Source organism: Heterocephalus glaber, unplaced genomic scaffold (genome assembly GCF_053883595.1).
Source record: "Heterocephalus glaber isolate CG9 unplaced genomic scaffold, H.glaber_assembly_v1.0 deba00001509, whole genome shotgun sequence".
NCBI lineage: Eukaryota > Metazoa > Chordata > Mammalia > Rodentia > Bathyergidae > Heterocephalus > Heterocephalus glaber.
The window spans coordinates 25,617,688-25,643,084 of record NW_028258325.1 but is presented as its reverse complement, the minus strand read 5'-3'; the positions used below and the strand labels follow the sequence as shown (position 1 = coordinate 25,643,084).

General features: G+C 34.3%; 1 long non-coding RNA gene across 2 annotated transcripts in view; it reads left to right on the top strand.

Moving 5' to 3' along the window:
- LOC147825091 (uncharacterized) overlaps window positions 1–21,802 on the top strand; it is a 34,832-nt gene extending 13,030 nt beyond the window's left edge. For both annotated transcript variants that reach the window (XR_015441311.1, XR_015441312.1), the window contains 2 exons: window positions 17,422–17,593; window positions 20,352–21,802. This is a non-coding gene — a long non-coding RNA (uncharacterized LOC147825091). The remainder of the gene's footprint in view (window positions 1–17,421; window positions 17,594–20,351) is intronic.
- Window positions 21,803–25,397: the final 3,595 nt, after the last annotated feature.

The following is a 25,397-nucleotide window of genomic DNA, read 5'->3' as shown; positions in this document are numbered from 1 at the left end:
TGGTTCAGAGTTTCCATTTTAACATTTAGATCTTTAATCCATTTTGATTTTAGTTTAGTGCATGGTGAGAGACATAGGTCTAGTTTTAATCTTTGGTAAGTTGAAACCCAATTTTTCCAGTACCATTTATTAAAGAGGCTATCTTTCCTCCAGTGAGGGTGTTTGGCTCCTTTATCAAAGATGAGATGGCTGAGTGTGTCTGACGCTGTTTCTGCATCTTCAAATCTGTTCCACTGGTCCTCAGGTCTGTTTCTTTGCCAGTACCATGCTGTTTTTAATCACAGTAGCTTTGTAGTATAGCTGCAGGTTGGGGATGGTGATACCCCCTGCCATGTCTCTGTTACCTAGAATTGATTTTGCTATTCTGGGTCTCTTGTTCCAAATGAATTTTTGGATTGTTTTCTCAAGGTCCATGAAGTATGCTGCTGGGATCTCAATCGCAATTGCATTAAATCTATATAGCAGTTTTGGAAATATGGCCATTTTCACTATATTAATCCTTCCTACCCAGGAGCAGGGGATGTCTGTCCATTTTCTGATATCATCTTCAATCTCTCTTTTCAGAGTGCTATAGTTTTCAGAGAAGAGGTCTTTGATTTCTTTCATCAGGTTGATTCCTAGGTATTTCAGTGTTTTAGATGCTATTGTGAAAGAAATTATTTGCCCTTTTTCTCTCTCAGTGAGTCTGTCATTCGTGTAGAGGAAAGCTATTGTTTTTTGTGTGTTGACCTTGTAACCAGCTACTTGACTGAATTTGGTCATTAAGTCTAGAAGACTTTTGGTGGACTTCTTGGGGTCTTCTAAATAGAGTATCATGTCATCTGCAAATAATGACAATTTGACTGCTTCATTTCCTATCTTTATTCCTTTTATTTCTTTCTCTTATCTAATTGCTATGGCTAATGTTTCCAGAACTATATTGAACAAGAGTGGTGATGGTGGACATCCTTGTCTTATTCCTGATTTTAGTGTGAAGGATTTCAGTTTTTGGCCATGATGCTGTTTTTCATAGATGCCTTCTATCAGTTTGAGGTAGAGACCATCTATTCCAATTTTTTGTAGGGTTTTTATCATAAATCCATGTTGGATTTTATCAAATGCTTTCTCTGCATCTATGGAGATGATCATATGGTTTTTGTCCTTGGCTCTACTGATATAGTGTGTTACATTGATTGATTTGCATATATTGAACCATTCCTGCATCCCTGGGATGAATCCCACTTGATCAGGGTGTATGATCTTCTTGATGATCTTCTGCATTCTGTTTGCCAGTATTTTATTAAGGAGTTTTGCATCTATGTTCATTAGTGAGATTGATCTATAGTTCTCCTTTTCAGTTGGGTCTGTCTCTGCTTTGGGGATCAAGGTGATGCTTGCTTCCAGGAATGAATTTGGGAGTATTGCTTCCCTTTCAATTTCATTGAAGAGTTTAAACAGTAGTGGCAGCAGTTCCTCTCTAAATGTCTTGTAGAATTCAGCAGTGAAGCCATCAGGGCCCGGGCTTTTCTTAGTTGATAAGTTTTTAATTACATTTTCAAATTCATTGGTTGATATTCGGTTGTTCATAATTTTTAGGTCTTCTTTGTTCAACTTTGGTAATTTATATGTACCTAGGAATCTGTCCATTTCTTCTGTGTTGTCCATCTTATTGGCATATAGGTTCTGGAAGTAGGTATTGATGATCGTCTGGATTTCTGCTGGGTCTGTTGTAATTTCACCCTTTTCATTCCTAATTGCATGGATTTGGACCTTTTCTTTCCTTTTTCTGATAAGGTTGGCTAAGGGTTTGTCAATTTTGTTGACTCTTTCGAAGAACCAACTCTTGGCTTCATTGATTTTTTTGTATTGTTCTCTTAGTCTCCATTGCATTGATTTCTCCTCTGAGCTTTATAATTTCCTCTCTTGTATGAGCTGGGGTTGTCCTGCTCTTCTTTTTCTAGAAGCTTGAGGTGCAGCATCAAGTTGTTTCATTGGGCTCGTTCTGTTTTCCTAATATGTGTATTCACTGCTATGAATTTCCCTCGTAAGACTGCTTTCATTATGTCCCATAGATTCCGATATGTTGTATTGTCATTGTCATTTAATGAAGGAACTGTCTGATTTCTTCTTTAATTTCCTCTGTGACCCATTGGTTATTCAGAAGTGTGCTGTTCAATTTCCATGTGTTTAAGAATGTTTTCCAGTTTCTTTTGCTATGGATCTCCAATTTCATCACACTATGGTCTGATAATATACAGGGGATAACTTCAATTCCTTTGCACTTACTTAAACATGTCCTATGTGTGAGTATGTGGTCTATTTTGGAGAATGACCCATGTGCAGCTGAGAAGAATGTGTATTCTGATTTTGTGGGGTGGAAAACTCTGTAAACATCTGTTAAATTCATTTGTTCAAGAGTTTGATTGAGTTCTTGTATTTCATTACTTATTTTTAGTCTCATTGATCTATCTATTTGTGACAGTGGGGTGTTGCGGTCCCCCACTACAATTGTATTAGTGCATATGTGGCTTTTCATGTCTGTTAGTATTTGTTTTATATAGTTGGGTGCACTAGTGTTTGGTGCATAGATATTTATGATTGTCATCTCTTCCTCTTGGATTCTTCCCTTTACAAGGATGTAGTGTCCTTCTTCATCTTCTTAATCAGTGTTGGTTTGACTTGATCTGCAAAGAGGATAGCTACTCCTGCTTTTTTGTGGGGTTCCTGTCACATGCAGTATTGTTTTCTACCCTTTCACTTTCAGTCTCTGAGTTTCCTTTTGAATTAAGTGTGTTCCTTGTACACAGCATATTGTTGGATTTTGCTTCTTGACCCATTCTGCCAGTCTATTTCTTTTGATTGGTGAATTGAGACCAACGTTGATGGTTATAGCTGAAAGTTATTGACTTGTCATTGCCATGACTTTTTCTTTTGGTTGGGTTCTCCCCCTTTACATTTAATTTCTTGTCATGCCAGATGGGTTCATTCTGCTTTGCTTCCTGGGGTTGTGATCCTCAATGTCTGTTTCTAAGATATTGTGTAAAATTCTTTGGAGTGCTGGTTTGGTATTCATGAAGTTCCTAAGGTGCTCTTTGTCATGAAAGTATCTTATTTCTCCATCCATTTTGAAAGATAGTTTTGCAGGGTACATCAATCTGGGTTGGAGGCTGTTTTCTTTTAGGGCTTGGAATATGCCACTCCAAGCTCTTCTTGCCTTGATGGTTTGTGTTGAGAAGTCTGCTGTGATTCTGATGGACTTTCCTTTGTTTATGATTTGTTTCTTTTCTCTGACTGCTTGGAGAACTTTGTTCTTCTGTTGTGTTTCTGGAATCTTAACAATTATATGCCTATGTATAGATTTTTTTTTATCAAGGCTATTTGGAGTCCTATATGCCTCACTTATCTGTATGTCAAGCTCTTTTCCCCTGCTTGGGAAGTTTCCTGCCATTATTTCTGTGAAGAGATTTTTTATGTCATCTGCACTCTCTCCTGTTACTTCATTGACTCTGATCAGTCTTATGTTATTCTTTTTTGCATCATCTAGCAGCTGCTGGATTGCTTTCTCATGGTCTCTTACAATTTTAAAGCAATTTTTCTTTTCCTGGTCACTAATTGCAATCTTATCTTCTATATCTGAAATTCTGTCCTCACACTGGCTCATTCTGCTGTGTAGACTTTCAATGGAGTTTTTCATGTCCTGGAAATCTATTTGCATCTGTTTTATGGATTCCATTTGTTTTCTATGTTGGCATTCCATCATGTTCCTCAGCTCCTCTCTAGATTTATTGATCTTGTCTTGCACTAGGGGCACAATTTCTCCTGTTAGCTGAGAAATTATTTCTGATTTCATTTTTTTAGATCCCCTTTTGTTGCCAGTTCAGTGGGTCCAAGTGGTTGAGTATCAGAGTGTTCCATCTCATTTCCCTTTGGGGTTGCTGTAGGTGATCTGGAAGTCTGGTTTTGAGACTTATTTATTTGTTTTCTCATTTCGACTGGGGCGGGGTGCTGTTAGCGCCTGCACGGATTACCTCCTCTGAGCTGGGTGAGGTGGGACAGGGGCCGGGAGCAGTGGTAGGGATGGTGACCCAAAAGCCCTTTCCTGTGGGCTGGGAGCAGTCGGAGGGATGGTGGCTGGGAAACCCCTTCCTCTGGGCCAGGAGCAGCGGGATAGAAGGTGGCCCAAAAGCCCTTTCCTCTGGGCTGGGAGCAGCGGGAGAGATGGTGACCGGGAAGCCCCTTCCTCTGGACCAGGAGCAGTGGGATGACGGCTCAGAAGCCCTTACCTCTGGGCCGGGAACAGTGGGACTCAGTACCTTGGTGTGGTGGTCTGGTGTCCTCTGTGCCTTGGTAATGTGGAATCAGGTGGCTGCCTGTCTTCAGTGGGGTGATTCGGTATCTTCCGCGTGACTCCGGACCTCGGTAGGGCGTGCGCAGACCTGCCTCTCTGCAGCGGGCTGATTCGGCGTCTTCCACGTGACTCAGGACCTTGGTAGGGCCAAGTTCAGATTTTTTTAAAAATGCTTCTTGGTGGGTTCCATTATTTTACTGTCCCTTTATATGTTTATTCCTCTGAGAAGTGATCCAAATATACAGTGTGAATGCTTGAATTTTAAAAACTTGTAATAAAAACTCATTACCATTTAATTCTCTCAAAATACTACCCCTTTCTTTTGTTACACTTACCCATCATTCTTGCCAATTTCTAAAATAGTTTTGGAACTTCTTTTTTGTGAATATCTTTATGGGTTGTGATAAAAAATATGGCAAATGCTGATGCCAAGTGCCATCCAACATAAAGGTAGGCTGCTGAAAACATTCTGTCCTATTCTTATATGCTCTATTAACCACATGTGACATCTTATGACTTCTGGTTTTTCCCTAAAGTCACAATGACCATGAAAAATATATATTTGTAATCTATCCAGGACATTGGGGCAACCACAACAATGCAACTAAAGACCTTCATGAAAGTGGACTTTCCAAAACTGGTTCACATATTGGACAGAATCATGTGATAAGCAGTTAACCTTGTGCGGGGGATTTTGGCTATGTATCTATTAGTGTAGCAAATATTTTAAATTTAAGTATTCACCATATTTTTGATCACACCTAGTTATTAAGTAAACTATTGCAGTACATACCATTCTACTTTTAGATATTTTTATGACAAAATAATTTTATTTATCTGTGAATAGTTACTGTTGAATACAGAGACATTTGTGTCATCATAGTATGAGTATAAAAAGAATATCAGTGCTGGGGATTTATCTCCGTGGTTCCACCGCCTGCCTTACAAGCACAAGGTCCAGAGTTCAATCCCTGGTACCAAAAAAAAAAAAAAAGGAAAGAAAAGAAAAAGAATTATCACTATAAAATTTTTACATTGTTAATCAATTAACTTATTTTCAATTTGTTTTTATTTTTGTAAACACCTACAGCATTAATCCAGTTACTTTACATGTAAAGTGTCTAGATTTAGTATTCAAATTCAACAGTTGGCTTTACCTGACTTGTATTCTATTTTTTTTCTTTTTAAAGATCATATTCATATAGAAAGATGTCCATATTTTAGCATCATGTTCTTATATAGAATATTATTTTCCTTGAGCTCTTTATTTTTAATTCTGTAATTTCAGTACTATCATTTTACATGGGACTTTATTTTTAAAAGATTCGTAAGTTAATAGCTTTTGTCTTAATTTGTCACTAATAGCTTCATTTTCTTATCATTCTTATCATTTATTTTTCTTATCATTTCATTCAAAACATGCATTTTATCACATTGTTGCTTTTTCTTATTTACAAATCATGATTTATAAATATGAGTAACTTTACACTTAGTATAATGTGAAATAAATTTTGAAAGACTGTGATTATAAGCTCCTATTAAATTTTATTACACTTCTGAGAATTTGGGGCATTATTAAATCTTGACTTCTATTGGGAGCCATTCTACATAATTTTGAGGAAAATTATTTCACAATTAATTTAGGATTAGGCCTAGTTTTCTTCTACAGGCTGGCTATGACATGCTGAAACATAACTCCATTTTTGCCTCTGGTCACAGCTGAGACCAATGATCTCATGATGCTGTGACATTCAAGACCAAAATTACATCAGCTGAAGTCATTCTGGTGCTTGAGAACCAAGTAGTAAGAGATAGCTTTCACTTGGGAAAGGACAAATTCCTTATCTGCTTAACTCATCCCACCTACTAGTCTAAGAACATCTTTGCTCATCTTACTGTCCTAATCAATTTAAATTCCTCATCAACCTACAGTCCTCATCAGCATAAGATCCTCATGATCATAGGATTTCCACAACCCTCCTCCAAAACATCTGATACTTTCTCTAATCATCAATCTAGGTTTATCACTGCCCTCTGAGACATCTGTTATTCCCCATGAACCCAATAAATAGTGGCAAGCTTGGAGTGCCTTTGTCTTGGCTGCCCAGAGCAGTATTGATTGGGCCCAGAACTCAGCTTCTTCTCTAATTCTGATTTCCTGTCTTTATTCTTTAATTGTCCTTGTGCTGTCTTAGCTCACAGGAGGCCAGGACTCACTTCAGGGGTTTTGGAAATGTCATCTTTCCTTACCGACTTCCATTTTCTTCCAATAAGAAATGAGTTAAAGTTTTAAAGTATTTATTGTGAATTTATCATATATTTATTCAGTTCTATGAAATCATCATGCAGTAAATACTTAGAACAAGAATGGGAATGTTGTAAACTTATATATCAAAATATTTAATGAAAGAATTTATCTGTTTAATGCAAATAAACTCTGAAAAAGGAGTTGGTGAATTTATTGAGTTGATTATATATAAAGAGCCTCATGCTACAGTAACCCAGTTATTGATATAAATGTTTTGTTCCTACCAAACACAACAAAGACCACTCATTTTTGTGATCATTTGTCTAATACAATTCTCACTGCAAAAGAAACATGGGAGGAATACAGCAAAATAACAGGTCATCCAAAGTGCTTATATATTCAGGAGTACTAAGAATGATTTGAATCAGGAGAATATTTATTAAATATTTATATCTATGAGCATCTATATTGTTAATCCACAGAAATTGTGATAAAATCAGATTATTTCATTTTTACAAGTACTTACTGAATAGCTAATAAGTTAGACATTAGTAATACCATAGTGAGTAAAACCAACAAAATATTTTTGCTACCCTTCCTTCACACCACAAAACTAGCCTTATTTGAACATGGATATGTAGGTAGAATATGAAAATAGCAAGCAAACTCTGCCACAGTAAACTAGCAGTGCCCAATTTACTGATGGTGGAAGGTTAGAAATGTGAGAAGTGTGTGTTAACTTTGTTATTGAGAAATTAAAAATGATAGTCATGATAATGAGAAACACAGGATAAGTGATAAAAAATGGAAATGGAATCTTTCTAAGATATTAGAATATTTTATACTAGACTTATCACATAATTCATAGTACTGAAAGAAGAAAAAGAAGGTAATGTTTAGTAGTCAGGAAATTGAGACTTCTCACTAAACTGGACTTAAGGATGTTTGAAGCTCAGAAGGATCAGTATAACCACATGCACTAGAGTGTGGAGATATATGATTTTTGGAATATAATAGTAATTTCAGTTGACTGCAATTAATATCCATCATCCAGAGTGTAGATAACTGGAAGGACTTTATAAAGACAAGTTATTAAAATTATTTGATCTAGAATTATATTTGATTAAGGAATTGAAAAGAACTGAAATTTTATAAAGTCAAAAAGGACCCTGAAATGTGGATTTTGAATTCAGTATGTTTGTTTATTCTCAAGGACAGATTTTATATTAAAATATTAAGAAACAGAATTGCATTTCAATACGTAAAACAAATAAAATCATATAGTATATGCATAATTAAATAGAATACCTCATTTTAAGTTTTAGTGTTAAATAAATGTTTGTTAGTTTTAAAATATTGACAGCAGTTTTCCTATACTTTAAAATAATATATTAGCAATTGTGCATTTTTAATTCTGATGTGTTATGCAAATTCATCACTCTTCCCCCACTGATTTTTTAACAAGAATTTAATTATTTAAATACAGAAGTCAACCTGATTTTAACTTGAATTAGTATATTTTATAAGAAGTAAAATTTAAAAGGTCATTTTCATCATGGGAGTAATAAAATTAAAGCTGCTTATAAGAATACGCTCATTAAAATATATATTATACTGAGTTTATTTAATGTTTTTCATGAATGATTATCTTAGCCCTATGTTAATTTTTTGCATGAAATTATTGAATGAAGATTTGAATACTATAACAATGTACAAATTAGTGTATGTAATATACCTCTATTTCTAAAAGCTTAAATTTTATTAAGAAGTAACGTGTAATATATTTTCTACATATATATATATATATTTTTGTTGTTGTTGTTGTTGTTGTTGTTGTTTTTTGGTACCAGGGATTGAACTCAGTTGTTGTGCTTGCGCAGCAGGTGGTGAAACCATTGAGCTAAATCCTCAGCCCTTATATTATATATTTTTAAATACTACATTTTTAAATATATTAACTATTTTTCTTCATTTAGTGAATTTAGTATTTACAACCATAGACTATTAAAAACATATTTTTCAATGTGGAAAATAAAAAATATGACTATAAATCTAATTTTAAAAGTTATTTTATTTACAATCACAGCCATTTTCAAAATACACAGTGGGTTATACACATCAATTCTAAGAACATGAGACCATTTGATGGGCTAGGAAAATAACACACTGTTCTTCTATAAATATATCCTTATATTCTTCCAGATGATCAATCAACAGCTGCTCATTGCATCAGCTGCCATTCATTTAGTTTGACAAATGAAGCATTCTTTTGATTTTAAATCTACCACTATTAGGTATATACAGTTATAACTTTAAAAGTTAAAAAAGGGTATATTCTGTTTTAACTATATTACCATGGGAGAAAAATATTTTTAAACATGGCAAGTGTGGCAATAAAAGGCATATATCATTCCACATTTTTACAATTTTAAGTTTAAATGAATATTGCTTAGTACTGACCATCATCATTATTACTCATTAGTTCTTATTCTTTTTGAAAGATTGAATAACTTAACAGTATAACACAATCTTAGTCAAATAATTGTATTATGTGATCATCATCTCCTTTTAATCTTAAATTGGAAGCTCATTTGATTCATTCCACATAATAATCAGCTGATCGAAGGTAGTTGCATGGTAAAAGCCGCCTGCTATACAATTTAAGCTAGAAAAGAATCCTTGGAAGATTCTTATGGATTTTGAGACTGAACCAAGTGAAAGAAAGGAGAGAATTTACATGGGCTTCGGGAATAACCAGAACCAAGGATTTGAGTATCAGCACAAAATTAAACATCATCATCTGAGGAATGGTCCCTGATGAGTGGGGTCTAAAGATCTTCAGTTGGAATTCACCCTGAAATCTGGGCAGGGTCAGGAGGCTGAACGCAACCACCTACAGAACACTGGAAACCCTCACTATGTTGGAAATGAGATTAAGATCTAAGGGGTCTGAGGAGTCTTCATAAGGAGAAGCAAAGCCAGAAAGAAGGGATCAAGTCATTCTTCAGTAAGATGGAACAGTTCTTCCAGCCCTACTTTTGAAGACTTTCCTTTCTCCATTGGTTGTGTACATCTATTAAAAGTCAACCAACAAGAACCAATTTTGAGGTCTGCGGATGCCCTACCAAGGTCGGGAGTCATGTGGAACACACCAAATCAGCCCGCTGCAGCCACCTGGTTCCACACAACACACACGCAGAGGACACCCCAACACCAGATGATGGTACTGAGTCCCGCCACTCCTGGCCCAGAGGTTGGGGCTTCTGAGCCACCTTCCCACTGCTTCTGGTCCAGAGGAAGGGGCTTCCTGGCCACCATCACTCCCTCTGCTCCCAGCCCAGAGAAAAGGGCTTTTGGGCCACCTTCTGTACTGCCCCTCCTGGGCCAGAGGAAGGGGCTTCTGGGCAACTTTCCTTCCCGCTGCTCCCAGCCCAGAAGTAGGGGCTTCTGAACTGCCATCCCACTGCTCCTGGTCCAGAGGAAGGGGCTTCCTGGCCACCATCCCTCCCGCAGCTCCCAGCCCACAGGAAAGGGCTTTTGGGTGACCATCCCGACCCCTGCTCCCGGCCACTGTCCCACCTCTCCCAGCTCAGAGGAGGTAATCCATGCAGGGGCCAACAGCCACCCCACCCCCCCGGAAAAATGAGAAAACAAATAAATAAGTCTCAAAACCAGACTTCCAGATCACCTACAGCAACCCCAAAGGGAAATGAGATGGAACACTCTGATACTCAACCACTTGGACCCACTGAACTGGCAACAAAAGGGGATCTGGAAAAAATGAAATCAGAAATAATTTCTCAGCTAACAGGAGAAATTGTGCTCCTAGTCCAAGACATGATTAATAAATCTAGAGAGGAGCTGAGGAACATGATGGAATGCCAACATAGAAAACAAATGGAATCCATAAAACAGATGCAAATAGATTTCCAGGACATGAAAAACTCCATTGAAAGTCTACACAGCAGAATGAGCCAGTGTGAGGACAGAATTTCAGATATAGAAGATAAGATTGCAATTAGTGACCAGGAAAAGAAAAATTGCTTTAAAATTGTAAGAGACCATGAGAAAGCAATCCAGCAGCTGCTAGATGATGCAAAAAAGAATAACATAAGACTGATCAGAGTCAATGAAGTAACAGGAGAGAGTGCAGATGACATAAAAAATCTCTTCACAGAAATAATGGCAGGAAACTTCCCAAGCAGGGGAAAAGAGCTTGACATACAGATAAGTGAGGCATATAGGACTCCAAATAGCCTTGATAAAAAAAAATCTATACATAGGCATATAATTGTTAAGATTCCAGAAACACAACAGAAGAACAAAGTTCTCCAAGCAGTCAGAGAAAAGAAACAAATCATAAACAAAGGAAAGTCCATCAGAATCACAGCAGACTTCTCAACACAAACCATCAAGGCAAGAAGAGCTTGGAGTGGCATATTCCAAGCCCTAAAAGAAAACAGCCTCCAACCCAGATTGATGTACCCTGCAAAACTATCTTTCAAAATGGATGGAGAAATAAGATACTTTCATGACAAAGAGCACCTTAGGAACTTCATGAATACCAAACCAGCACTCCAAAGAATTTTACACAATATCTTAGAAACAGACATTGAGGATCACAACCCCAGGAAGCAAAGCAGAATGAACCCATCTGGCATGACAAGAAATTAAATGTAAAGGGGGAGAACCCAACCAAAAGAAAAAGTCATGGCAATGACAAGTCAATAACTTTCAGCTATAACCATCAACGTTGGTCTCAATTCACCAATCAAAAGAAATAGACTGGCAGAATGGGTCAAGAAGCAAAATCCAACAATATGCTGTGTACAAGGAACACACTTAATTCAAAAGGAAACTCAGAGACTGAAAGTGAAAGGGTAGAAAACAATACTGCATGTGACAGGAACCCCACAAAAAAGCAGGAGTAGCTATCCTCTTTGCAGATCAAGTCAAACCAACACTGATTAAGAAGATGAAGAAGGACACTACATCCTTGTAAAGGGAAGAATCCAAGAGGAAGAGATGACAATCATAAATATCTATGCACCAAACACTAGTGCACCCAACTATATAAAACAAATACTAACAGACATGAAAAGCCACATATGCACTAATACAATTGTAGTGGGGGACCGCAACACCCCACTGTCACAAATAGATAGATCAATGAGACTAAAAATAAGTAATGAAATACAAGAACTCAATCAAACTCTTGAACAAATGAATTTAACAGATGTTTACAGAGTTTTCCACCCCACAAAATCAGAATACACATTCTTCTCAGCTGCACATGGGTCATTCTCCAAAATAGACCACATACTCACACATAGGACATGTTTAAGTAAGTGCAAAGGAATTGAAGTTATCCCCTGTATATTATCAGACCATAGTGTGATGAAATTGGAGATCCATAGCAAAAGAAACTGGAAAACATTCTTAAACACATGGAAATTGAACAGCACACTTCTGAATAACCAATGGGTCACAGAGGAAATTAAAGAAGAAATCAGACAGTTCCTTCATTAAATGACAATGACAATACAACATATCGGAATCTATGGGACATAATGAAAGCAGTCTTACGAGGGAAATTCATAGCAGTGAATACACATATTAGGAAAACAGAACGAGCCCAATGAAACAACTTGATGCTGCACCTCAAGCTTCTAGAAAAAGAAGAGCAGGACAACCCCAGCTCATACAAGAGAGGAAATTATAAAGCTCAGAGGAGAAATCAATGCAATGGAGACTAAGAGAACAATACAAAAAAATCAATGAAGCCAAGAGTTGGTTCTTCGAAAGAGTCAACAAAATTGACAAACCCTTAGCCAACCTTATCAGAAAAAGGAAAGAAAAGGTCCAAATCCATGCAATTAGGAATGAAAAGGGTGAAATTACAACAGACCCAGCAGAAATCCAGACGATCATCAATACCTACTTCCAGAACCTATATGCCAATAAGATGGACAACACAGAAGAAATGGACAGATTCCTAGGTACATATAAATTACCAAAGTTGAACAAAGAAGACCTAAAAATTATGAACAACCGAATATCAACCAATGAATTTGAAAATGTAATTAAAAACTTATCAACTAAGAAAAGCCCGGGCCCTGATGGCTTCACTGCTGAATTCTACAAGACATTTAGAGAGGAACTGCTGCCACTACTGTTTAAACTCTTCAATGAAATTGAAAGGGAAGCAATACTCCCAAATTCATTCCTGGAAGCAAGCATCACCTTGATCCCCAAAGCAGAGACAGACCCAACTGAAAAGGAGAACTATAGATCAATCTCACTAATGAACATAGATGCAAAACTCCTTAATAAAATACTGGCAAACAGAATGCAGAAGATCATCAAGAAGATCATACACCCTGATCAAGTGGGATTCATCCCAGGGATGCAGGAATGGTTCAATATATGCAAATCAATCAATGTAACACACTATATCAGTAGAGCCAAGGACAAAAACCATATGATCATCTCCATAGATGCAGAGAAAGCATTTGATAAAATCCAACATGGATTTATGATAAAAACCCTACAAAAAATTGGAATAGATGGTCTCTACCTCAAACTGATAGAAGGCATCTATGAAAAACAGCATCATGGCCAAAAACTGAAATCCTTCACACTAAAATCAGGAACAAGACAAGGATGTCCACCATCACCACTCTTGTTCAATATAGTTCTGGAAACATTAGCCATAGCAATTAGATAAGAGAAAGAAATAAAAGGAATAAAGATAGGAAATGAAGCAGTCAAATTGTCATTATTTGCAGATGACATGATACTCTATTTAGAAGACCCCAAGAAGTCCACCAAAAGTCTTCTAGACTTAATGACCAAATTCAGTCAAGTAGCTGGTTACAAGGTCAACACACAAAAAACAATAGCTTTCCTCTACACGAATGACAGACTCACTGAGAGAGAAAAAGGGCAAATAATTTCTTTCACAATAGCATCTAAAACACTGAAATACCTAGGAATCAACCTGATGAAAGAAATCAAAGACCTCTTCTCTGAAAACTATAGCACTCTGAAAAGAGAGATTGAAGATGATATCAGAAAATGGACAGACATCCCCTGCTCCTGGGTAGGAAGGATTAATATAGTGAAAATGGCCATATTTCCAAAACTGCTATATAGATTTAATGCAATTGCGATTGAGATCCCAGCAGCATACTTCATGGACCTTGAGAAAACAATCCAAAAATTCATTTGGAACAAGAGACCCAGAATAGCAAAATCAATTCTAGGTAACAGAGACATGGCAGGGGGTATCACAATCCCCAACCTGCAGCTATACTACAAAGCTACTGTGATTAAAAACAGCATGGTACTGGCAAAGAAACAGACCCGAGGACCAGTGGAACAGATTTGAAGATGCAGAAACAGCGTCAGACACACTCAGCCATCTCATCTTTGATAAAGGAGCCAAACACCCTCACTGGAGGAAAGATAGCCTCTTTAATAAATGGTACTGGAAAAATTGGGTTTCAACTTACCAAAGATTAAAACTAGACCTATGTCTCTCACCATGCACTAAACTAAAATCAAAATGGATTAAAGATCTAAATGTTAAAATGGAAACTCTGAACCAGTTGGAGCAGAGGTTAGGTAGAACTCTTGAAGACATCGGTGTAGGAAAAGATTTTATGAATCAAACTTCAGTTGCCCATGAACTAGCACAAACAATCAACAAGTGGGATCTCTTCTTATTAAAAAGCTTCTGCACAGCAAGAGAAACCACCAGCAGTGTGAAGAGACAACCCACAATGTGGGAAAAAATCTTCACCTGCTCTTCCTCAGACAAAGGTCTACTATCTCAAATCTATAAAGAACTTAAAAAGATCAGGCCTCCCAAATTTAAAGACCCAAACCAAAAATGGGCACCAGAAATGAGCAGACATTTCTCAGATAAAGAAGTAGAAGTAGGAAATAAATACATGAAAAACTGTTCAACATCACTGGTCATTTGAGAGTTGCAAATGAAAACAACGCTGAGATTCCACCTCTCTCCTGAAAGAATGGCTGCTATCATGAAATCAACCAATAACAAATGCTAGTTGGGCTGTGGGGAAAGAGGAACCCTGCTCCACTGCCGGTGGGAGTGTAGACTGGTGCAAGCACTGTGGAAATACCTCAAAGAACTAGGACTGGAAGTCCCATTTGACCCCGCTATTCCGCTGCTGGGGATCTTCCCCAAAGAATTAAAAGAATCATACCACAGTGATATATGGGCACCCATGTTCATAGCAGCACAGTTTGTAATAGCCAAAACTTGGAAACAGCCCAAATACCCATCAACTGGAAACTGGATAAAGCAAATGTGTTTTTTTAATAAAATGGAGTACTTCTCAGCCATAAAAAATGAGAAATTAGGGACATTTATCGCTAAGTGGATGCACATTCGGGCAATACTCTTAAGTGAAATAAATAGGACACATATGTGTAAATACCGAATAGTTTCTCTGGTGTGAGAAACTGAAAGTGTAAATAAGGATTAAATGTATAATAGGTCATGTGAATTAGGAAGAAAAGGGGCAAAGGGGAAGGAAGTGGGAGGGCTAAGGGAAAGGAAAGAAGGGAATGGGATTAATATGAGAAAATGCAAAAATAGGAACAAAATATTTGTAAATAGGGAGGGCTGGAGGGGTTGAAGGGAGGGCTGGGCAAAGGTGAAAAACAAGAACCAAGAGAGACTAAGTAAAGGTGCAAATTTCCAATGATGATTGTCATTATATTGTATACCTAAAATGTACCAATAATTAGAATGAATAATCGATAATGTAAAATAGGAAGAAAAGATCCAAAGGGGTAGGGGTAGTGGGAGGGGCAGGGGAAAGGAAAGGAGGGAAAGGAAAAAATGATGAGAAATAGGAAAAATGGAAATAAAGTCTTTGTAAATAGGAAAGGGTGGAGGGCGTGAAGGGAGGGCTAGGACTGGGGGAAAAGTAAGAACCAAGATGCATTATGTAAAGGTACAATTCCCAATGAGAAATGTAATTGTGTTGTATACCTACAATGTACCAATAGAAGAATTTAATACAAAAAAAAATCTGAACTCGTGTAGCATGAAGGTAAAAAATATTTAAAGAATTTCATTAATGAAAATCTTAAAATATATAAATTATACTAGTATACTATAAATTATACTAGTAATTATAGTAATAGCCTATACTAATAGGCTACAGTAGAGTCCAAAGCAAATAAAATACTTTTAAAAATGGGAATCAGTGCACGAGATAAGAAAAAAAATGAAACAAAAAAATAGTAAGAAATCCAAAACACCACAAGTGATTATAAAATAAAATCCAAGTATAAACATGATCAAATTCAATGAGCTATCAACCCTCACAAAGGTTGTACAGGATCCTTTAATGTAAATTAAAATGTAATGCAAATTAAGTCAAAATAGCCATTTTGAAAATACTCTTCACAGTATGATTCAATTATATCATACTCTGGCAAAGGCAAACACATGGAAAAATAGGAAATAGGAAAAAAAAAAAAAGAAAAAGATGTGTTTACCAGATGTGTTCGTCAGAAGGAAAAGGACAGAAGGATGAACTGGAGGGCAAGGGCATTTTTAGAGCAGTTACATTTTTTTATAGGATAATGGAATGACATGATACTATGCACATGGAAAAACCCATAGAACTGTACATAACAAAGAGTTGATTTAATTTTAATACTGGTTCAATTGTAATAACATACTCTAGCAATTGAAAATGGCAGTACAGAAAACTGTGGGTAGAAGGAGTGGGAGTATAAGAAAATTTTAGTACTTTTGACTCAAGCTTTCTGTAAACCCCTAGGACTTCCCTAAATATCATCTTTTAATAAAAAAATAAGTAAATATATAAGCGAATAAAACAAATGCATTTTTCATTCTGGAACTTCAAAAAACTAGATTTTCTAAAAATTATTAAAGATAGATTTTCTGGAAATTCATAAGAATTGTGCTTTTATGTTCAGCTAAAAATATCCAAGAAAGATTTTTATGTAAAGCAATCCATTTTTATTTGGATTCATAGGTTTTCTGTCTTATTTTACTTTTATTTTTTATTTTTTTATTTTACTTTTAATCAGTATAACAATGCTAAATTCATTAGAGATTTTTGTAGAGACTTGAATATTTATCCTTTAACTAACACATTTCTTTATTCTCAACATTTACTCCAAGTGTTCATGAAGGGATCTTACCTATCCTTCTACGCATCAAATACTATAAACTACACATCAACTGCTCTATGGAATTATATTTCTCTCTGCTGACACATCATTGCGTTTCATATGGATATTTTTAACACAATTGTATCCACTTTAACACGGAACCTAAATGCTTATATTGATATATTTTCTCTTATATACAGTGTTCCTGACCAACTTTGTTGTTTCTCACTTTGAAGATACCCTGATTTATAAGATATCCTGTTCTCAACAAGTACATCAATTTATCTGCCATGTTAATATTATGCTTAGTTATTTATTTTAATCCTATGTTATGTAACAAACACACAATAAATAACAGCAATGTTTGCATATTTCTTTAAGATACTTGTTTGAAAATGTATTTTTAGATTAAAACCCCATTACTTTGGAAATAAATGAAATTCATTTTGAAATTATTAATAAAAATCTACAAAGAAAATTAGTTCATATTTGTTGACAATTGACTTAACCTAGAGTTTTTTCTAAATTCATTGAAAATGAATGTTTGTGAAATGAGTAAAGGTTAATTCAAATTAAATATTGCAACTTTAAATAGAAATGGTTGAACAAGACATTCTGCAATTAGGGTAATGTGTTTCCATTTTTATTTGTCATTACACAGGTGAACAGAAAGCAGTTTGGATGATGCAATAAAGGCAAATTTTTAGCCTTTGAAGTCAGAGTCCATCTGTCTGACATAAAAGCTGAATAACTGAGCAAATTATTGGAGGATTCTGATTTTCTAGCTCCTTAGAAAATTGAGAATTATATCATGAAGTTCTTTCAAAACTGAGGTACAAAATGCAGTCGTAATGCAGTCACAACCACATATTAAACATTTGATAAATACTAGAACATTTTTCTTTTTCCTCCTTCCCTCTCCATTTCACATATTTGAATTGTCTGTATGCGTGCTTAATTGTATTGTCTTTGAAGAGGACACTGCGGTTAATTTTCATTGAGAGAGAAGAAAAGCATTCCAAATGTATGTACTGCTCTGTACAAATAAAAATTTCTGGTTTGATTAAATGTCAAAAGATAAAATTGCATTTGTTTAGCTGAGTTCCCTGGCAGAAAATTCACATTTGTAAAATTCAAGTATAGCTAGAGCAGTATGCTAACGACTCAGTTAATTTGCTCATTTCTTTTCTTTTTATAAGCAATAACTCGACAAAATTCATTTATTTTTGAAATATATGTATATTCACTTAGTATAGTTTGTATTATTTATGGTTTATTAACTATTTATTGTTAACTCTATATTTTAAGTATTAAATCTAAAATAAAGATATATCTATTTAAATTTAATACAATTACAATGTTACTTCAGAAGAATAACAACAATCTCTCTAAATAAGTTTATTCTTTCATATGGAAAATGGAAATAAAAAATTAATTTTTACTGTACATTACAACATTTAGTATAATATTGAAAGCAAGTAGCAATTAATTAAATCCTTGATTTATTTATAATTCATAGTAAAAAAACTCAATAGTAAGCTAATAAGTATGATGATTTCTATTATTTATAAGGTTTTGTCATATAATGGAAGCTCACTTCTATCTATAGTTTGTTAGAAGTTGTTTTATGATTGTGTAGATTATGTATAATCTACAATTATGTAGATTATGTATAATCTAGTTGTTAGATTAATACAGACTTAAAAGTTTCACATCTTACTAATGGATTAGGAATTTTTAAAACCACTGTGAAAAATTATTTCAAGTGATGTTATCACTTTAAAATTAACTGATAAACATATATACAGAAGCTTTCTTTATTCTTTTGATTAGTTTTTATATTATATATACTTTCTGTTGTTTATATTTGGTTTTAGGTGTTATTTTTGTACTTCACTGAATTTTAGTTATTTTAAAAATATTTAACTTTACTTTTATAGTATTTTTATTAGTATATGCTTGCAGTACATCTCTTTTTGGAAGCATACTTTGCTTTACCTCATGCTGCTAGTCTATCTTGCCATTTAATCAGATTGTGGTTTAGCCATAAAAAGGATAAATTTGAGTCATGTGTAGGAAAATGTATGCACTTTGAGACTATGATGTGAAATAACTCAGAAGCACAAGTGTAGGGTACCACAATATTGATTATGCCCAAAGCAGGCTGTAACCAGTACAGTTTATAAAGGGTAAACCCCTCAATTGGTTTGTTTTGAGAAGCGAGTCTGACCAAAGCCTACATCTGAGATCAGAGTAACTCACACCCAAATTCCATTCCCACAAATAAAACCTTCTTAACTAGGACACGATCCTAATTACAACCCTATATTTTGTCTATTCTGTTCCTTACTCGAGAATGCTTTGTCTTGTCCTTTATGAGCCTTGCTTGCATTAGTATCCATAGTAACTGCACACTGCACATTCTCACACATAGTGCCTCTTTAGCATGTAGTTCCCCTTTTCTCCAATTGGATCACCAATAAAAATCAGTGGGTTGGACTGACCAGCACCTTTGCTGATTAAGCAGCATTGGTCATCCTGGCTCCCCAGTTTCTCTGTCTCTTTAGTTCTGTCTTTTAGTTTTTTTCTCAACCCTGTGCCAAAGCACCAAGCCAGAAATCAGAAATGACTGTAGAGGTCTTTGATACACAGATTAAATATTACATGGTTTCTCTTGTATGAAAAATATATATATATATTATGTAATAAAAGAGAGATAATAACTAAAAAGAGAAAGAAAAAAATGGTATTATAATCCAGTGGAGAAAATGTATCTAAAAGTGTACCTGGACTTAGTAAAATTGTCTTATATGTCTTATACATTCTTTGGCCTATTATTCTAGTTTTCAATCTGTGTGTATGATGATTAACTTCTAAGGTCTTATAAATAAATGAATCTGATATTGGAAAAATGAAATGTGGCTTAAGGGTCAGGAAAACAGAAGGTAATTGAAATCTTTTATGTGCATGTACCAATTCCCTACAGTAAATGTAATCATTATGTATTGCAAACATGGACTAATAAAAGCCAAAAAAGCAAAAAAAAACAAATTTAACTTGAATTACTTTTCACAAAATTCAAAACAAAACAAAATAAGAAACATGCAATATTAAAATTGCACTTGCTCTTTTCTTATCTCATATACAATGAAAGTGCCCTCATGTCTTTATAATCACATATATTTAAACTCTATAATTTATTGTTATCATCACACAGGTACTCACCTACATTTATCAAAATCTTTGTAGTTTGCATTTTGTTTATTCCTTTTTGTGGTTCCAGGATCATTATACTCATACTGTTTTAAAACTTCTTTTCATTATGTTATTTGTGCATAGTGGTTTCTTTCAATATTTGTATTAAAACATCTGCTTTGCTCTCAAGTTTTAGGAAATTTTTTTAGCTTCAGAGCATTTGTTTGCCAGTTATTTTCCATTATAAGTGTATACAATTATTTATCTTTTTTCTCATTAATTTTTTTGATAAGTTAACTAAGCCACTCTTCTGGTAAATTTTTTGAAGCTAATGTGTATTTGTCTTACAGTATTTTCTGGTTTCTTTTAAATTTTATCTTTGTCTTTGTATGCTAGGAGTACAATGGTGCTGCTTCTGCTGCTGCTGCTGCTGCTGATGATGATGATGATGACGATGGTGATTAGAAGTGGGAATTGAACCCAGGGCCTTTGAGCTAAACTGAATTCTTAGACCTTTTATTTTATTATTGTCAATATTTTTATTTTGAGATATATTATATACATATTATACATATAATATGTATATAATTATAGCATGGAATGTTCAAACACATTTGATTTGTTTCTATAGTCTGTTTCGCTTTCTTGTTTTTCAGTCCTGTAATTTTTTCTGTTATAACCGGTAAATTTTAATGTGCACCACATTAAATAAAAAAATTTAGAAAAAAATTTAGAATCTATATGATTTTGTTATTCCAAGGAAAATTTATTGTTGGTAAATTTGAACAAATATAGAAGCGCTAATGATTTTAAACCAATCAGAAATCGATCTAATCAATTTGGGCTTCAGCCTTTGTGAAATCTCTCACTCCTGCCACCACTATTGAACAGAAAACTCTATTTGTTTTCCTAATATCCCATTCATTTATTAAAGTTTAACATGTGACCTGAAGAAAAATAATTGTGACTATTTTATGCATTTGTCTATACTTCTATATGAAATTTGAGCCAGTTAAACTTCTTGATGACTTGATAACTTTTAGCTCTGAAATAAATATTGTGACATTTTATTAGTTCTTTCTAAAAGGATTCATTTTCCACAGACAATCCACCATTGCTACTAGTATCTCTCTCTTTAAATATATATGTATATATGTTTACATTTTTATATATTTAGACAGAGAGAGAAGTAACTTTCCATATTCTAAATAATGCTTCTAATTATTCCGTGTGAGATCATCTAGATTTTTAAATATTTTATTTATGTATTATTACAAATTGAAATAATACCCCAGACAGCATAGTATAGACAGTTTCAATGTACAGTTCCCTGAGCTGTTCCTGCTGGTAGCATTTTACACAAATGCTAATTGAAAAAAAGCATTAGCAAAAAGCAGAAAATGCTCATTGCTATAATATCTACACCGCAGAATTCATTAGACACTATATGTTCTTTCTTTTTAAGTGGTTTTATACAATTCTATGAAACATCAAATTTTAGCTAATTCATGGCATAATAGACTTTCATGTTGCTATTTTTACTATAACAGAACTATAGCACTGAAATTTGTGTATATAGCATGTATTTTGTAAATTTATATGAGACCATCTGTAAAATTAAATCATTTAATAAAATTGTTTGGGTATGTATCTAATTTTAATTAACATTAACAAAACTTTTGTATAATGTTCTGTGAAATTATAAGTTCAGCAGTCAAAACTCTCTCCAAATTTTATATTATCAAAGTGTTATCTAAGATAGCAGCTTACTGCTCTACTTTGTGTTTCTGTAAGTAATGTTAACTATTATTAATAGCTTTACTGTATTGTAAATTTGTGAATTATAGTCTAGGATTATATTTTTTCTAGTTTTGTCTAAATTATTAAAAGCACTTTGGATATTCAAGAAATTTACACATTCACATATAAATTAAAAATTATCATCAATGTATAATTCTCATTTTGCAGTATCTTAGCTTCTGTGTTATGAAGAAGAAATCATTTTATATAGTCAAATTTATGAATATTGTTTTTATGATTTCTGGATTTAGCATTTTTCCTTTCCTTCAGTATATTTTTCTTACAAAATTAAAAATACTTTCCTGTTCAAGATTTAAGATGGCTTTTAATATTATTAGAAATCAAATGATTTTTTATAATAATGTCATTATTTACCAAATTCTAAATACATTTCTCATGGAAATTCTGGTATTTAGTTCTTTAATAATTTTATCTGCATATAATAATTTTGATTTCTTCTTTACAATATTTAGTATACTTACTTTTTACGAAAAGTGTCTGTGCTAGCACTTCTAAAATGATGTCAGTGATGAATGTTGAATTCACAATGTCAGAGCAATATCTGACTCTCCTGGACTTTGATGGGAAAAGTTTTAATATTCTCCAATTAAAGTGCAACTATCTCTGAATATTTATATATCTATATTTCTATAATATATCTATGCATATCTATGAGATTAATTAAGATTCTTTATTCATTAAATAAAATTTGATGCTGTACCTTAAGACATTAAAATATATTTTGGTTTATGGGATTGCTATTTTTTATTTCATTAAATTATAAACATAGATTTCTAATAGTGAATAAACTTTCCTTTATATATTTATACAAATATATATATATTTTATAAATAGATGTGTATATATTCCATTATAAACATAGATATACATATAGATGATATCATTATATATAGAGATTTTACACATTTTGGATTGAAATGGCCCAAAATTTTAGTATGGATTTTGTGTTATATTTATTAGTAAACTCCCTTGATAATATCAGTTTTTTGTGTTTATTGGACTAATTTAATATTTTCTGTATAGAAACCCTTGAAATAAAAATAAGGTAGAAATTTTTTCATGATTTTATTCTCTGGATTATTTTCCATGACATCAGAATTTCTTAGTTGAAATTTGAAAAAATTTCTTGGAAATGATCAAACTGAAACATTTTTCTGGTAATTTTTATAATTGTTTTCCTCACAATTTCCCATAACTTCTATTCTCGCTGTTTTGAATCTTCTTTACTTCCTTTTATTACATGGAGAAAAACATAATAAGATTGTGTAGAAATGATACCATTATTAATTTATCATTTAAACTCTAGCCTGTTTCTTAAATTTTAATCTTATGTATTTGTAAAACCAATTTGTTATGTAATATTCTTTGACACTTAATATGCTCAAAATCAAATACTCAAAAATTTTCTCCAAATTAATTTTCCCTGTGTGGCTGCCACATCAGTCAATAGCAATATTAATTAAACAAGTTCTTAAGATTGTGAAAATATGTTGGTGTAATATTTGTTCTCTTCATATAAAAAAACAGTGATGCATCTTGTCTCTTCCTTCAAAATATGTTCGGAATCTGCACCCTACTTACATTCTTCATATCAATGCCTTATCTAAGGCAGCATAATGTCATAGTGTCTCTGTTAGAGAGTAGCCTTAGACATCTGAAAGTTGTTCTTACTTTGGTCTTGTATTCTTCATCCTCCAACAAATGATGTCCTTTAAAAAATGAGACCTAAGAAGCTCAGCCAGTCCCAGCACCTGGAAGGAAGCTCCCCTGCCTCCATCCCAAGCTCCTAGGGCAGAGAAGATTAGCCAGCCCCAGCACCTGGAAGGAAGCTCCCCCACTGCCATCCCAGGGTCCTTGGGCAGAGAAGGTGAGCTGGTCCCAGCACCCAGAAGGAAGCTCCCCCATGGCCATCCCAAGCTCCTGGGGAAGAGAAGCTGAGCTGGTCCAAGAACCTGGAAGGAAGCTCCCCCACCTCAATCCCAAGCTCTTAGGGTAGAGATGGTGAGCTGCGTGGGTGCCAGAAGCACACCCCCCCCCCCCGTGGAAATGAGAAGACACATAAACAAGCCTCAAAAACAGACTTCCAGACCACCTAAAGCAACTGCAAAGGGAAATGAGATGGAAGAATCTGATACTCAACAACCTGGACTCTCTGAACTGGCAACAAAAGAGGATCTGGGAAAAATGAAATCAGAAATAATTACTCAGATAACAGCAAAGATTTTGCTCATGGTGCAAGACATGATTAATAAATCTAGGAGGACACAGATAAAAAAATAGAGGATCTGAGGAACATGATGGAATCCCAACATAGGAAACAAATGGAATCCATAAAACAGATGCAAATAGATTTCCAAGACATTAAAAACTCCATCGAAAGTCTGCACAGCAGAATGAACCAATGTGAGGATAGAATTTCAGATATAGAATAAAAGATTGCAATTAGTGAGGAGGAAAAGAAAAATTGCATTAAAATTGTAAGGGAACACGAGAAATCAACCCAGCAGCTGCTAGATGATGCAAAGAAGAATAACATAAGACTGATTGGAATCAATGAAGAAACAGGAGAGAGCGCAGATGACATAAAAATCTGTTCACAGAGGTGATGGCAGAAAACATCCTAAGGAGGGGAAAAGAACTTGACATACAGATAAGTGAGGCATATAGGATTCCAGCTAGCCTTAATTAAAAAAAATCTACACATAGGCACACAATAGTTAGGATTCCAGAAATCCAACAGAAGAATAAAATTCTACAAGCAGTGAGAGAAAAGAAACAAATCACATACAAAGGAAAGCCCATCAGAATCACAGCAGATGTCTCAATGCAAACCCTCAAGGTAAGAAGACCTTGGAGTGATGTACTTCAAGCCCTAAAGGAAAAAGTCTCCAACCCAGATCGCTGTACCCTGCAAAACTATCTTTCAAAATTGATGGAGAAATAGGATACTTTCATGACAAAGAGCACCTCAGGAACTTCATGAATACCAAACCAACACCCCCAAAAATTTTAGACAATACCCTAGGAAAAGACAATGAGGATCACAACCCCAGGAAACCCAGCAGAATGAATCCATTGGGCATGACAAATTAAACACAGAGGGGAAGAATCCAACAAAAAGAAAAAGTCATGACAAGGCTTTTAAAACTTTTGACTTCATCTCCCTAATGAGTGTATGATTCAATCTTATTATTGTACTGATTAATATTTTTCTGATTCTAGAGTTGCACATCATTCCTTGTGCTATACTGGCTATTTATCATCTTCTTATGTCCACATTTTAATTGAGTTGTCTATTAATGAGCTCTAAGAATTCTTTATATATTCTGCTCATAGGTTATATGTATTGTAAATATGGTCTCTTTAAGGACTACTTTTCATTTTAATGATGTCATTTAAAGTTCTAAATTTTGATGGAATCTCATTTATCAATTTTTTTCTTTTATACATCATGCTTTTTGTATCCTAGGTAGTTCTTGCCTACACTGAATTCATAAATATTTTCCCTTATAATTTCTTTTTAAAGTTTTATATTTTTAGGCTTTCTTATTTAGGTTCATAGATATCTTCAAGTTATTTTCATGTATGGAAAAAAAAGGTTGAGGTTAATTTTTTATATAT